General features: G+C 38.2%; 1 protein-coding gene across 10 annotated transcripts in view; it reads left to right on the plus strand.

The window, feature by feature from the left end:
- The first annotated feature begins 837 nt into the window (after positions 1-837).
- Positions 838-16,313, plus strand: part of LOC5572063 (dual specificity tyrosine-phosphorylation-regulated kinase 2) — a 52,032-nt gene continuing 36,556 nt past the window's right edge. For 2 of the 10 annotated variants that reach the window (XR_002500974.1, XM_021847875.1), the window contains exons 1-2: positions 844-1,449; positions 5,614-6,257. The gene's annotated coding sequence lies outside the window, so the exon portion shown is untranslated. The other 8 variants (XM_021847883.1, XM_021847882.1, XM_021847881.1 and 5 more) reach the window with 8 other exon arrangements.

Below are 16,313 nucleotides of genomic sequence, written 5' to 3' on the forward strand. Positions count from 1 at the left end.
AAATTGAGTTATTGGGCTCAACTACGGAATTGCGTTGAAACAACCCAAAATTGAGTTGAATTCCGTCTCCGTGTATGGAACTGATAGCAATTATAGGCACTACAGTGCTTGTATAATTTTCACGTTGTTTGGTTTTGAATATTCGGGACTACGAAGCTGCTGCTGTTTTCCTCGGTTTTCTGTGAGAAAAACAAGGAGAGATATATTTTTTGCTTTTTTTTCACGCACACGATGACAGTTCCTTACGAGGTTTTCCATAAGTGCGAGTGCTTTGTAAATCTCTTTTTGTTTCGTAGTCGCGAATTAAGACTAAATTTTTAAATGTGCTGCCAATATTGAACGAGCACTGTACCATGACAGAATAAAAGGGCTGATGAAAACAGTCTAGTGAAGTTTCAACCAACACCATTATGTTCTGAGAGGCCCTAGTGTAGATGTAGTTGTGAACCTTAGAGGAAAACAATATGCACTCTGTCTCGAAAAACACCCAGAAACCGGGTGTAAATTTTTCAAATTGGGTAATATTTCCATATGCATTTTGATGAGTCTGGAAAGCGTGTGCAAGTTTCTTTGAGGAAAACAAAAACAAACTGTGTATGACGAGCGTATGCTAGTCTACGTGTGTTCAAATGTCACTAAGCTCTATTCAAGGTTTTCGAATCCTGTTTTAGTATGAGTGTGATATTTGGAAAGTAGGTTCGAATATTTTTACGTCTTTTTAGAAATAAAAATAACCACTAAAGTCCCATATTGACAGATGTAAAGTGAGGTTAGGGTAAAACTGAAAACAATCTCGCACTAGTGTTCGTGCAGCAGTTTTGCTAAAGTTAATCGACGAGACGGCTGGCTGCCATGTTGCCCGCATATTGCTGTTTTTGTTCCATTTCATGCGCTGTCCGTCCGTCGTGCGTTCGTGTGCGTGCGTAATGATTTTGCTTCTCTCCGCGACTTCGTCGATTGAAATTTGTACGGGGACGAAGACGAACTGTCGGTCGGTCGAGTCGATTTTACACAGTCTCGAGGCAGCAGCCAAAAGACGATGAGAGCAGCAATAGCCAAACAAAAAATTCTTGATCCAATTTCCTCGTTGCGTGTGCTGTGAGAAAAAAGTAGTGCGATTGCGAAAAAATCTATCGGGATTTTGTGAATAACATTGAGACGAGAGCAGTGCTCGTGTGGTGCGCGAAAAGGGTTCGCCTGGTAGCGATCCTCCCGAATTCGGAAAATCTAGTGCAATCGATCGGTGTGACCAGTTGGGTTTTCGGAACGGTACCTTCTGCTTCTTGTTGCGACGGCGGAAGTTGATTTTTTTTCGCCTACTTAGTTGTCTTGTCGAGAGAAAGGTGTCCAGTTTTTTAAGTCAGAGGAGGCGAATTTTCGCAGCTTAGAACAGTACCAGGACACTAGATTGACGGTGCTAGGTGGAAACTCTACTTTCGAGGTGAAAAAGTGAGTGCAATTTTAGTTAGCGAGAGCCCCCTCGAGAAGGTGGACGAACGGAAGAACAAGAAGCGAAAGAAAACAGCGAAAAAAGGAAGGTTCATCACACATAAATCGGGCCGTGTTTGATGAGATTTTGTATGATCAGGTTGCGTATAGAGCAAAGCAGCTCAGACAGAGTCGAGTCGAGTTGGTATAAGAGAAGGTGGTCGGCCAACATCAATATCATCATCAGCAGCAGCAACAGCAGTACAAGGCATAGTTGGATTGACGCACAGTGGGACAGAGTTTCAGATAGGTGGTAAAAATTACGGGGCTTAGTTTAATTCTGTTTTGGTGTCAGTTAAGTACAGTCACCCCACAGTTATGGATAGCACACAGATATGGATCAGAGTTGGATTAAACGGAGAATATCTCATTGAATAGGGTTGCTATTACGCAGAACACATTTTATCTAAGTGGATCATAAAACTATACAGCATCGTAATAATTTATAACATGCTTAAGCACATTTTTCCGTCCGTACGAAATAGAATGTCATTCATATTCCTAGAAGCGTTGATTCATAACAGTGGGGCATTAAAATCATACCACAGTTATCAATCAAAGATAAGATGATTCAGAACGAAACATCAAAACGTATTGTTTTACCAACACACAATTCTTTTACCTCGCAGATAAATTGCATTTATAGTGTTCTGATCTATAATATGAGTCGGTTTGATCCGTAATACGGATCATCTTCTCATTTGAAATTTTCGATCGAAATCGATACTTTATCGTAAAAAATCGCGTTTTTTTAGGTGAATTGCCGAAAATAACCATTTTCTGAAGTGTCAGAGAGGTAATTTTGATTCATAAATGTGGAATGACAGTACTAGTTAGATCCAGTGGACTAGAACATAGATGAGATGATGGTAGCATTCGAAAGATTATATTTTAAAATTGAATTGGAATATTTTGACCATGTTTTCTCCATCTTGAAGTATCGTGCGAACCAGGCCGAAGGAGATTCATCGAAGAAGTGGGTTTACTACTGCGTCGAAAAAGGGGTTCGTGCTTGAGGGGGTGGAATGGAGGAGACAAGCCGCCACAAAGAGAGACAGCAAAGAAAGAAAAGTTGGACGAGAGATTTTTTTTCGACGTTTCGCTCTGCCTTCCTTTCGGTCGTCGGTGGATTTCGAGTTGGTCGACGATTTTGTAGTAGTATTGGTTAATGTTGGTTCGTTGCCGTTTGTTTCTTCGTTGTTGCTGTCTTTACGGCACACTGTTGTTTCGATTTTGCTTGCCTGTTCTCCCTTCTGTTTCTCCGCTGCTGCTGCCGTCGTAATGGGTGCACTGGAGGAAGTGTTCAAGTGAAATTTTTGTGCATTATTCGGTATTTTTGGCAGATGAATAATTCAAAGTTTATTAGCTGTCGATTCGGTTACTAACGCGACAACGCCCACCAGCAATAAACGGCGCAATCATCAGCTGAGGTTTAGGAGTTTTTTTGGTCATGGTTCATCTCGTGCATTTCACTTTCTCGTGTTTTTGGGTGAAAAGTTAGCTCGGTTGGCAGGTATTGTGGAGAATATAAGTAATGATTATTGAACAAAAATTAATTTGTGAGTGATCACAGCAATTGCGAAAAATGAAAGAAGACCCTACGGGTTGAGTTGGGTAAAGAACTACTCGGAAATTTCCATGATTCAGATGGCTTCTCGGCCAAATTTTCTGAAGCTTTGGTCAACTTTGAGCTTAGTAGCTTTTTGAAATAAATCTGCCAAAATTAATAAAAAGTTACAAGAAAATGATCCGGCTTACTAAAAGAAAAAGAGAGTTCTTGTTTCTAGTTGCGATACGTTGATTTGTCAGTCCATTCACCAAGACATGTGGTTGATGTCTGTCGTCTGAAGCGTGATCAATCCTGCCGTAGTTCAGCCATCAGCCCTGTCTGCCCGTTCACCATGATCCATCCCAGTTGCTGTCCGTCGTCTAGTATCGTCTCTCCGTTCATCTAGTTCATGTGTTGTCAATATAGGATAGGAGGTCGTCAATTTCTAGAAATTTCAATAGGGATTATTGTTAGAGACAGTCGATGGGGCTAATACTTGTTAGTACATTCTAAAATGCAATTAAAGAAAGATCGAGAGAACTCATCAATGTTACCTCGGGTCGGATTAATTATGAAACAATTGAAAGCACATGATGCTTGAATCAAATCATACAAGTGGCAAAACATAACTATGACGAAATATGTGGATTTCGGGACACTGTTGGGTCCAGGAAAAAGATGTCCCAACAACCTAACATCTCAAAGAAGATAAGGCAAATGTTGGTATGCATAGAATGTTTAAGGACAGGATATAAGAAACTGGGTTGCAAAGTATTAAACCAACTGGACTAAAGATTGCTGCGACAAGACAAGAAAGATCCTTCAATCAATAAAATAAAAGTCGGTACGGAAAAGAGGATTAAAGCACACATCAGCGTTTACTCAAATCGCAACAAACATCAAAAGTTCTATAATAATTCTAAAATAGACTTATTATGCAACGACTTATGTTGTTCAAGTAAGGTCCATATGTACAATGTCCTGTACAACGCCGCATTGACGATCATATCGAACAGCCAGTAAGGATTCGACAGGAAAGATCGACTACAAGGAACCTCATGTGTTACGTCACCACATTATCTCGCGATTTGATAGCCGAAGGAGTAGGTTGATTCAATCTACTTAGATTTTTTCTGCAAGTTCCAGTGCGTTCGAGAATACCGCAACGAAGTGTCATCTGTTAATCTTCATAACTTTCGTGAACGACCCATATCAGCTGCTTTCGCCTTGCAATCCATCCTTTGCAGACGATCTTAAGCTTCAGCTTCAACCTATTATGTGAGCTAGTTCGGAGCAAACATGAATACGCAATTCCATGTGACGCAAATGTTGAGGATTGAACGAGTTCAGAAGTAGTTTGTGCTATTTGTATTATGTCACCTATCGTACATCGGTCCTAATAATCTTCCTCATTATCCATACCGTTGCCGACTCATCTATAGTGACTCTGAACTACTTATCAAATGCTATGACTACACATGCCGAAACACTGATGCTCGGTAGCAACTTCTTTGATTTCCCTAAAGCAAGCTAGAATTCAGGTATTTCATCTGGAGCCTATAAAGGATGATAATCAGAAAACTATAAATATCTGGACGGAGATGATATGAAACTACATGATCAAGTTTATCAGTAGTTAGACAGACTTCAAATGTTCAGAAAGCATCACATTGTAAATGAATAGAAACGAGTGTTAACCAAGTAATTCACAGAGTACAAATACGGTTATGAAAACAACAAAGAGAACAGAAACAGAATGAAAAACCTAAAAATAGTCAATAAATACAGAATATCATATGAACAAGTGAACAAATAATCGCAGAATGAGCATATTGCAAAGGAACATGTGTAAGCTACCAACCATAGTAAATGAACTAGTCTATCGAAATGAAAGTCCAATTGGCAAACAAGGATATTCCCAGGACCGGCTGTTATTCCATTTGGCCACTTTTCTTCAGTGTTCCGCATGAATCCATTCAACGCTGTATGCGTACATGCAGTGCACCGATTTTTCATCTCTGCCTTCTACCCCAAGAAGCAAAGAGGTATTCGTGTGTTTCTCCGTCACTACCAGCAAAATATACAGTTCATTTGTGCAGGTGAGTGTGAGACTCCCCTGTCGGAACACCGTAGACGACGACTGCCAAGACAAGGCCTGAACCTCAGCAGAGGTTGGTATTGATGCTAACACTATCACCAGTAGTGCAACACTTTCTGAATCTCCTAAAAATCTTCGGCTTGTCATCGACTCCGATCCACTGTGAATGATGATGGATCGCGGATGGATGGCTCCGTAATGTGATGTGTATATTGAGCTCTATATGCTATACTGCCTGGCCTGACGATGCTGTTGGTAATGTTATAGTGTCTGACGTTTCTTTTCGCATTGTGGCCATTGTCCAGCAAAGCCATACCAGATACAGATATCTACCCATCTGTGAACACGACGGACGAAGCCTATAGGAAGCTCGCGCAAGATTCGCCCGAAATAATATGTGTGATGTGCCTATTTATCCATTCGCTGAATCCGAAAGAAAAGTGAAGCTGATCGGCCAAATTTCGATTTCCCATTGCAGGAAAATTTACTGTGCCTCCTCCCCGTGTTCGTGCTGTGTGTGAGGTCTCTTACGGCCGTGGCAATCTCTCTGTTTCGGCCTGTGGTGTGTAATATGTGTTAGGAAAAGTGCAAAGTTTTCATTCGACAGTGGCCCAACGACGATGGTGACGGAAATGGCCGCAAAAAGATGTCTTTGTTTTCTTAAGCTCAGAACAGGCAGGACCATTTAGGATTGAAGTGCTGAACGTCTTGTGCATTAGAGAAAAGTGTGTATCTTACAAGAAAAGTTCGACCAATAACTTATCACAGAAAAAAAAGAAATCAATTATAAACATATTAAGTGATCTGTTACATTAATCTGGAACATACAACGCCACTACCCGAAAACGAAATGCTTACCAGTGTTGTCACCGTAATGAGCATGGAGAACAGTGACTGGTAATAGCCAAGGACCGAGGCGACAACGAAAGCAGCCAAGCCTAGGAGGACGACGACGTCCACAAAGAAGAAGAAGAAGCAGTGGAAATAAGTTTTCTTATAGGAAAAAGGATTGCTGGTGCAGCTGCTGTTGCTGTCGATGGTATATTGTATTGCTGATAATAATGGTGACACGCATCGCCGAACACGGACCAAACGCTGAGAGTGATTTTCCGAGAAAGTGAGGTGAGTGTTTATGAACCTTGCACTGTCACTGGGGTGGATTGGGTATATACCTAGGTGTCTCGCCTAGTATGGCCCCGGGTACTTTCCCGATGATGGTGCATGCCAAATTCGAGGAAACGAGAAGCGAATCAGATGTTCGCGATAAGTAGGTTACTCATTATGAAATGGTTGTTGAGTTTTCAGCAGGTAACATGAACGTTATGTAAAAATGTCTATTGAAGCCTAATTGGAAGATTCGTTGGGATTCTTTAAAAGCTGTAGTTCGTATCATAAAAAGAATTAACAGTAAAACAACTACTTTTTGAAAGTAGAATCACAAGAATTCAAAATAAAAGGATTAGCAGATGATATTGTTATAATGATCCGAGGTAAATATGAATCTGTCGTCATCAACAGAATGCAACGAGTGTATTATCAAAGGGATCTGTTGAAATATCTTTATCAGACCATACGCAAATTTTATTTCAATTCTACGCAAAAGATATATTAGGGAAAACTTTCAGATTCCTGGAAAACAAACTAGGAATTATTGTGTTCTCGACTAAACAATCAAAAGGAATCCATTTCTGATACGATAACTTCTTTAGAACTAGAAAAGGCAGCTAACTGCTTAACTATTTCCATCATTAATGCTTATAATGAAAGCTGTCCAGCATAGGAGCTATCTACAAGCAGAGATGCTCGAAAAAAAAAAAATCAATCGGGCGAAATTGACACGCAATTGGTCTCTGTACAAAGAGGCTTTAACCAATTATAAAAGAGGAATCAAAAGATCAAGAAGCAAAACTTGGAGAGACATGTGCGAAAGCATATGAAGTTCTCATGAAGCAGCAAGACTTCGGACAGCTCTCTCTAAGGATCATTATAATGGTCTAGATACGTTCAAAAGGGACGATGGATCTACACTGTACATCCACAAGAAAGTTTGGAATTAATGATGAAGACTCATTTACCAGGATCCCTCTCCATAACTAATCGATGAAGAAATCAGTAACTCGCTAAGGTGAAGATTAGGGCTGTTCAAAATTTAAAAAAAGTTTGAAAATCCAATCACCCATATCTTTCTTACTATCCTTAATCGATTAAGTTTTGAGCTTAAACTAATGATCGGCTCTCTAGATCCATTCGACTTCTCCTTAAATAGATCTGTAGATCCAATATACAAGTTGCAGATATAATTATATATTCTAAGATTGAATGGGCATTGGATTCTTTCGAATCTTTCAAAACACCGAGTTGAGATGGGATTTTTCCGGTGCATCTTCGAAAGTGCAAGAAAAATATTCTCCCTATTCTAGTGTCTTCATTCAAATTAAGTTTTCATTTGGGATATCTTCCAACTAAATGGAGGCAAAATTGGGTAGTGTTTATACCGAAGTCCAATAAAAAAGATAAAACTGCGCCAAAATTCTCACATCATTCCAAACATTACATTCATTTCTTATATCTAGGTGTTCTGTGTTATTAGACAACACTATCATCCTAATTTGCTAAAATAAATTTAAGATTTTATAAACATTTTGTTAACAACATATTACATTTCATTTGCCGTAGCAGTTCAGATTTTTTACAGGTGAGTTGATTTCACCTGCTTATAAGAAAAAAACTTAACATAACCTAACCTAAATATATAACGCATTAATCGTGGCGATAGAAGATTGTTTTTTGATTTTTGCCTGATAATTATTTTATTTGACATTTGTTCCACTGATTCAACATTGTATATTCTATGTAGCTCATTGGTACTATACCAGGGAGGAAGCTTCCGAATCATTTTCAAAATTTTATTTTGAATTCTCTGCAGAGCTTTCTTCCTGGTATTTCAACAGCTAGTCCATATTGGTACAGCATACAACATGGCTGGCCTTAAAAATTTGTTTGAATATCAAAAGCTTGTTCTTAAGGCAAAGTTTTGATTTCGATTAGAGTGTCCATCCCGGGACATCCCGGGACAAAAAATCCCGGGATTTGATTAATTTCGGGATTTCTCGTTTCCCGGGATTTTATTTGTGATATCCCGGGAATCCCGGGATTCCCGAAATTTACGTAGAATTTGATGAAAACCACTGAATTTCAATTGTTAATGACATTTTTCCTTACTATCAACCTAATCAAGAATAAACAAGTAATTATTTTCATGAAAATATCAATTTACCAAGTAAGAAACACATAGTTTTATTTGTCTAGTTGCAAAGTTGTAATGCTTTTTTTTCAACATTAGCCATTTTTATAAGCCTATGCTGAGATAACAAATTTGAAAGTACACATAAACTACCACAAATTGCAAGTCGGTACCATCTGTAAAAAGTAGGCACTGATAAAATTAACTGAGAAGTTTTCAATCTCGTTTTTCATACAAATATTCAAAAAAAAATCCAGGAGATTGGAACATGTTTCAATTTCAATGAAACTTTCATAATTTGCTCTTTACTCCGTGCAATGGGACTTACATGCGTTTACTTCTTATTATGGGACAATCCGACTTGGTGTTCTTTCCTAATTTTACTGAACAAAAAGTGATTTCTAGTTAGTGCAGCTGAAAGATCATTAGAAGATATAATAAAAACTAATATCAGCTCAACTTGGACCAAAATGCAGATGGCACTGACTTGCGATTTACGGCAATAAACTTCAGTCAATAATTTTCAGTAATTACATATGTTTTAGCATAATCTACAATAGCTTCAATGATCTTCGATCGTTTCTTTTGTTCTAAAGTTTTTATGGCTTTTCAAATGTTTGAAGCCAATTGCTTTAATATTATGACTTAAGTTTTTATCATGCTTGCATTCATAAATGTTATAGATAATTTGAAAAAATACATAGCAAACCCGTAATTAGTCAAGCTAAGTTTTGATTTCTGTTAGGTTTCTTCATCAGAATATCTGAAATGTGATATGCTATAATTAAAATATTAAAATTTACATTATCTGTTTATTTCATTGAAAAAACATTGTATTGTTAAATTTGAACTTCCATTTCAACCGAAATGCCAATTTTATTAAAAAAATTTAAATCCCGGGATCCCGGGATTTCCCGGGAAAAGCATAGAATTTTGTCCTGAATCCCGGGACGAGAAAAATGGTCGGGAATTGGACACTCTAATTTCGATTAATAAGGGGATTTTACATACTTGTTACGGTGTCCGGCCATTTCCGGGGCTTCCAATAAATTGGTCAGATGAAGTTAAGTATCTAGGGATCATGCTAGATAAGAATTTAACTTTCAAAAACCACATTGAGCGCATTCAAGCCATATGTCTTGTTACATACGGCATGAATGCGCTCAATGTGATTTTTGAAAGTTAAATTCTTATCTTGCATAGACCCTAGATACTTAACTTCATCTGACCAATTTAATGGAACCCCTTTCGTCGTGACAACATGTCTACTTAAAGGTTTCAAATAAAGAGCTTATGGTTTATGTGGGAATATTATAAGTTGAGTTTTGGAAGCATTAGGAGAAAACTTCCATTTTTGCAAGTTTGAAGAAAACATATCCAAACTTTTTTGCAATCGACTACAGATGACACGCAGACTTCGTCCTGTGGCGGAGAGGCCTGTGTCATCCGCAACCAAGGATTTTTAACATCCCTGAGGTAACTCAGGTAAGTCAGATGTGAAAATGTTGTATGATATTGGTCCCAAAATGCTGCCTTGAGGAACACTAGCTATTACAGGAAGTCTTTCAGACCTGGAGTTCCGATAATTAACCTGAAGTGTACGATTTCACAGATAACTTTGAATTATTCCAACAAAGTATGTTGGATAATTAAAGTTTTTTTAATTTTACGATCAAACCTTCATGCCAAACACTGTCGAATGCTTTTTCTATGTCTAGAAGAGCAAGACAAGTAGAAAAGCCTTCTGATTTGTTGGAACAAATCAAATTTGTTACACGTATGAGTTGATGAGTGGTCGAATGTCCATGGCGGAATCCGAACTGTTCATCGGCAAAAAATGAATTTTCGTTGATGTGGGCCATCATTCTGTTCAAAATAACCTTTTCAAAAAGTTTACTGATGGCGGAAAGCAAACTGCTTGGACGATAGCTAGAAGCTTCTGCAGGATTTTTATCTGGTTTTAAAATTGGTACAACCTTAGCATTTTTCCATTTGTCAGGAAAAAATGCTAATTGAAAACATTTGTTAAATATATCAACTAAGAATGATAAGCTACTTTCTGGAAGTTTTTGATTTCTTTCTGCAAATCCTGCCATATAATTTTCATATTTTCATTTCATTTTCATTTTCATTTTCAATCGCGAGTGCGTTGAAATTGCCTTTCTCCTCCAAGACGGATCATGAGCTTGAGATCATCGACTATAATCACGGATTCAAATTTTAGAAGTGCAATGCTCCTGGCTTCAACAATGGAATTTGTTAAAGTTTCAAGAGCATTGTCAATATCAAGTTTTGTTTGTAAAGAAATGGTAACATCAAGATTAGAGTCAATATATGTTTCATATATATTCCAGTCGGCTCGAAAATAATTGCAAGTGTAGCTGATAGGATTGAGAATCGCTTCATGGGATATTTGAAATGTAACAGGGCAATGATCAGAATCAAAATCAGCATGAGTAACTAATTGGCTACAAAGATAACTAAAGTTGGTTAAGACCAAATTAATCGTAGATGAATGTCTAGAAGAGGAAAAACATGTAGAGCTATCAGGGTAGGGTAAGTATTAAATTGAGAAATATCCTGAAGAGCACTCATCAAATAAAATTCTGCCGTTAGAAATTACTTTGAGAATTATTCCATGACCGATGTTCGGCATTAAAGTCACCAATGACAAAAAATTTTGACTTATTTCGAGTCAATTTTTGCAAGTCAGTTTGGAGCAAATTAACTTGCTGTCCAGAGCATTGAAAAGGCTAATAGGTAGCTATGAAAGTATATTTACCAAGCTGTGTTTCAACAGAAACGCCCAAAGTTTTAAAAACTTTAGTTTCAAATGACGAAAACAGTTGATGTTATATACGCCTATGAATGATGATTGCAACTCCCCCACATGCTCTATCAAGTCGATCATTACGATAAATAAAAAAGTTAGGATCTTTTTTTTAGTTTGGATCCAGGTTTCAGTTATAATTGCTATATGTATGTTATTAACTGTAAGAAAATTAAACAGCTCATTATCTTTACCATTCAAATAACGAGCATTCCAATTTAAAATATTTAAATTATTTTTTATTGGATCCATTAGAAAAACGTAATCCAATAACAATTTGATTAATAAATTTTACACCAACTTGGACTGCTTCAGTCATAGTGGTGGCTTTGAACATTGCATCAATCATTAGATTCAATTATTCAGTAGGAAAATTAAAATCAGAGGCAGACATATCACTTGAAGTGGGTACATTATCTGATGATTTCCCGTTAGAATTTTCGGTAGACGAAGAGGCGGAGTAGAAGTTTCCTGTGGCGGCAGGGTTTTTTTTTCCATTTGATTTGAAATAATTAAATCGGATACTCATAGTATGAAAAAATTACCTGCTACGATATCGACAAAGGAGCGTGATTATAATCTTCCTTATGTATATGATTCTTAAACAAGCTGATCGGTAACTGAAAAATGAGCATTGTTCGAAACCAAGGAAAATCCGGAAACGACTGTTATTGTAATGGTTATTATCTTTCATCTGCCTTGCACGAGCCTCGACGACTCGCCTACACGAAGGACAAGCCCAAAAATTGGACTTATGAATGCCCGCAATTTGCGTCAAGGAGTGTGGGTTCGATTCCCGCTTCAGTCCGGAAAACTTTTCGTCAGGAAAGTATTTCGACTGTGCCACTGGGCGTTGCATGCTAGTCCGTTGTCTAGTGTGGTGCTTCCTTCAAAGGGCAAAACGTCCACTGGAAGCATTAAAGTGTCAGTGTCTTAAAAAAAAAATTGTTCCATGACCCCACCGACGACACTGAGTGGGGTTCTGGTAATTTCCTCCAGGTTTCTGGAAATGTTCCCATGTCACACGGACATCGAACATAAGTCTAGCTTTTTCTAAAGCTTCAATATTATTTAGATCTTTTTTGTTAAAGTGAACTAAATGATATTCTTGAGAAAGCCCTTTCCGAAAAATGCCAGATTAGGTTCTTTTTTCATAATGATTACTTGGACTTTGGGAAATCCAAGTAAATCATTTATTCCCTTTTTAATCTCTTCAGGTGACTAATAGTCACTTGAGAGACCTTTCAAAAAGACTTTGAACAAACGTTCAGTTTTGTCGTCATAAGTAAAATAATGTGCTTCTTCACTTCAAGATGTTTGAGAAGAAGTTCGCGATCTTTAAGAGTTTCCGGCAAAACGCGACAGTCTCCTTTCTTTGCGATTTGGAAGGAGACCTTGTTTCCCCTAATGGAGTTCAAGATCTCCTGCCTAAATCCCCCAAATTCGGAACAACTGACCACGATAGGCTGCACTCTTTGCTTCCTCACTTGAGTCAAAGAGCCTGGGCTACAGACTGCTTCGATTTGGTGTTCGGAAAATTTATCGAGAGTATCGAACTGATTGCTTGTTTCGATGCAATTATCAACATTATCCATTTCACCCTTGGAAGGAAGTTCGCTTTCCGGAGAAACGTCCTTTCTTCCATTCTTGCCACGTTTAGTGACTGTTTTAAATCTCACTTTTTTGGAAGGAAGTTGTGAATTCAGAGATTCACCCTTCCTTATGTTTGTAGTTGCAACCATGTTTTGTGAATAAACGAAAGAAGACGAGACCTCCTAAGGGGTTTTTCCCAACACGGTGTCCAAGGATTACCACCGCCCGCTTTCGCCAACGGGTCCAACGAAAAATCGAAGGCACGGGACTAAACAAGGATCGTAAAGGGATCAATAGCAGAAAAAATAGTACCGAAAAGTACAGTTTTATTGCTTAAGGTAGTTTAAAAAAAAACTTCCAAGACCAGAGAGAATTTTTTATTATTTTAGCGTTTTGCATTAGTTTAAAGCTAAAACTAGATCGAGTTTGTTGGTTTACTATTCCTTAGTGTCTGTGGAAGTATTAAGGGCACAGTCGACCATCTTAAAATTCTGGGTCTTTCAGCTCAATTTAAGTATGAAGTTCTTTTTTCTTTCTAGAACTTACATTAGAGGCTTAGCCTGGATCTCCCAACGCCTAAATTTGGCACAAAGAGGTACAAGTTAAGATATATTGCAAGGAAAGGAATCATCAATTATTTAAGGCCGTAAACTAAGCTCAACCCTAAATATACACTGCTTGCGCGAATCTAAGATACTTCAGTTTCTATTAGGTATGTGCAGAAACATATAAGCATTCTTTACTCAATCAATGAATTCTTTTGAATTAATCAATCCGGGGTCATCCCATCCAGCATCCTATTGTAAGATAAAGGATAAAACGTAATAGCCGTCCAACGCCATAAATTTGACATCAACGAGCCCCGAAAACAAATGTTTATGTCCGTCCCCATCGAACCTCCCCGACTTGAAACTCTTCGAGGACTGGCTAAAAACGGGAAAATTTGCGTTCTCCTTCATCAAAAAATTATAAGCCAGCAAACGTCAGCGCCTTGTCTGTCAGTCCGCTTCCCTCTGCCGGCCGTGGTCGTGGATTCGATGATGAACTCTGGCCTCTTTTCGGTCGGTGTTGCATGCGGTTTCGCCCGGTAGCACTGCCATCAATGCAAAGTAGGAAAACATAAAAGCCAAAAGAAAGATAGCCCTAAGCTGGCTGGTACATAGGTCAGTAGTCGGTGGTACAAGGCGTGTGAGGAGTGTGTCGAGAAGTAGTTGCCAACTTTTGAAACAATAATTGTTAGGTTAGAGGTTCAGTTATTGATTAAAGAAAGTGTTAGCAAAGAGAGCCTCTCAATGTTAGATAGGTCGTTTTGTAAAGCTATGCGTTACAAAACATCATTTTTTCGTCATTTGACACCAAAGTTTTTAAACTTTGGGTTTTTCTGTTGATCGATCAAACTAAAAAATTCTAGAATAATTTTAAAACATTTTAATTTGATCGATCAACAGGTAACCCAAAGTTTAAAAACTTTGGTCTCAAATGACGGAAAAAGTTGATCTTGTATACGCCTATGAATGATGGTAGCAGCTCCCCCACATGCCCCATCATGTCGATCGTTACGATAAACAAAAAAGTTCTCTTTTGAGTTTGGATTCAAATAAGTTTTAGTAATAATTGCTATATGTATGTTAGAAAATTAAACAGCTCGTCCTCTTTACCATTCAGAGAACGAGCATTCCAATTTCAAAATATTCAAACAATTAATTGGATCCAGGAGACATTTTGAAATTGCCAATTTGTGTATGATTTTGGTAATAACCTAATTAATCTTCTTCTATTTATAATAAGGCTTAATATTATATATTTTTTCCTTGATTGTACAAGTTTTTATGACATATTAAGGATTTCATTAAATAATGTTTAAAAAAGTTCAACTAAGCTCTGACATATAGCATTTTAAATGTTGGCGACGACTAATTTTCGACACACTCCTCACAGGCAAGAATGGCGATGGGCTCCGCCAGAAAGGCCAGAGACTACTGGGGCCTGGCAAACAGGACACGACCGCGCGCGCGGTTTGAATGAATCGATTGAATATCGATTCCACATCGGAACGTGTGCTGCAGCACATGGCACACGAGCTGGCCGTCATCGACGTCGTCGATGGTGCCAGCCAGCCAGCAGCAGCAGTGAAGAGCATTTTTCGCTTGTTGTTCGGCCAAATCATGCCTCCTCTCGACCATCATCGCCATCATGCCCAAGTTCCTTCAAAAAGAGCTGATATTAGGTGTACCGTAAAACGGGGTGGCTTTGATAGAATTCTTGAAGAAAATATTATTATTTCTGCATTTCGATTTGAAAATTCTAATTTCCTATTTTCAAAACAAGTACGGGTGTTTTAGTTATCGATAGTAGTTGAAAGATTGTATAACGACTGGTTTCGAATGGATCTATTAGGCTGTGTGCGCTATTTTTTTGTTTTGACTTTTACTGTGAGCCTTGTTTTCAAGTCTTCCGTGAGTGAGAGCGAGAAAACAGTGAAGGGCTTGTGCAGTTTAAGTTTTCATCCAAATGAACTCAAATTTTTGGACTGACAATCTAGCATCGAATGAGCAGTGTGGATCAATAAACGATATTTTGAACCACCCTAATGCACATAGCACTGATAGTAAATGTCAACAGTTGCTACTCCGTGATTGATCACAACTAATTGCACTTGGATCCAAATGATGGGACATTGCGCTTATTCTTGGAATGCACATTGAAGCAACTCTCACATTTTTGATCAATAACGCCAGCCAAGGGAAGGAATGTTAGGGTGTTATGATTGTTTTGCTTCTAGTGACCAATAATACATCTGCATCTCCACAATGACTACGGAAAGGGTGTTTATTAGTGAAGTAGGAAAACGATCTGGGAGCCACCTTTGGTCGCTGATACGATCCATGGATAAGGAGGAATAATACCACTTTAACTTTAAATTACTTTTGAATTTTTGTATTGCGTCTACCAATTTTTAATATTGGAATATAAAGCTTCAAATATGCTCGATTCTAATGGAAAGAGTTTTAACATGAAGTGTCATACTACTACTGTTTACTTCAGTATTTGTTTTGCTTAACTGATCAACAGAATTTTTGTAATTTCATGTAGTATGTTATGGGACGGCACTATCAAAGACACCCCGTAGCACGGTACCTAGCAGGCAGAGGCACAGAGGTGAATGCGAAAAGGAGATTTGCCTGCTTGCTTACGTTGTTGCGGTCGTGGTAATTTTCGAGACGATATTCAATTATGAGTGTAAAATTTGATTTCGGGGCAGGGTACGGTGGCCCCTATTGGGATGATCGGTTGAATTTACTTGGTTAATGGCCTCCGCGCGCGAAGGTGTGTGCCTTGTGATTCGATTTGCGTAAATAAAATTACCCGGCCTGGGGTTGTCTTGGTTTCGTAACGTTTGGTATTGATCGATATTGATAGCTGATAGAAAAATTTCGGGAAGTAGATTTGATTTCAAGAAAATTTTAACGCAATGCAGAAGCAGATATTATATTCCTTAGTCTGGGAACAT

The sequence above is a fragment of the Aedes aegypti genome, chromosome 2 (genome assembly GCF_002204515.2).
Source record: "Aedes aegypti strain LVP_AGWG chromosome 2, AaegL5.0 Primary Assembly, whole genome shotgun sequence".
NCBI lineage: Eukaryota > Metazoa > Arthropoda > Insecta > Diptera > Culicidae > Aedes > Aedes aegypti.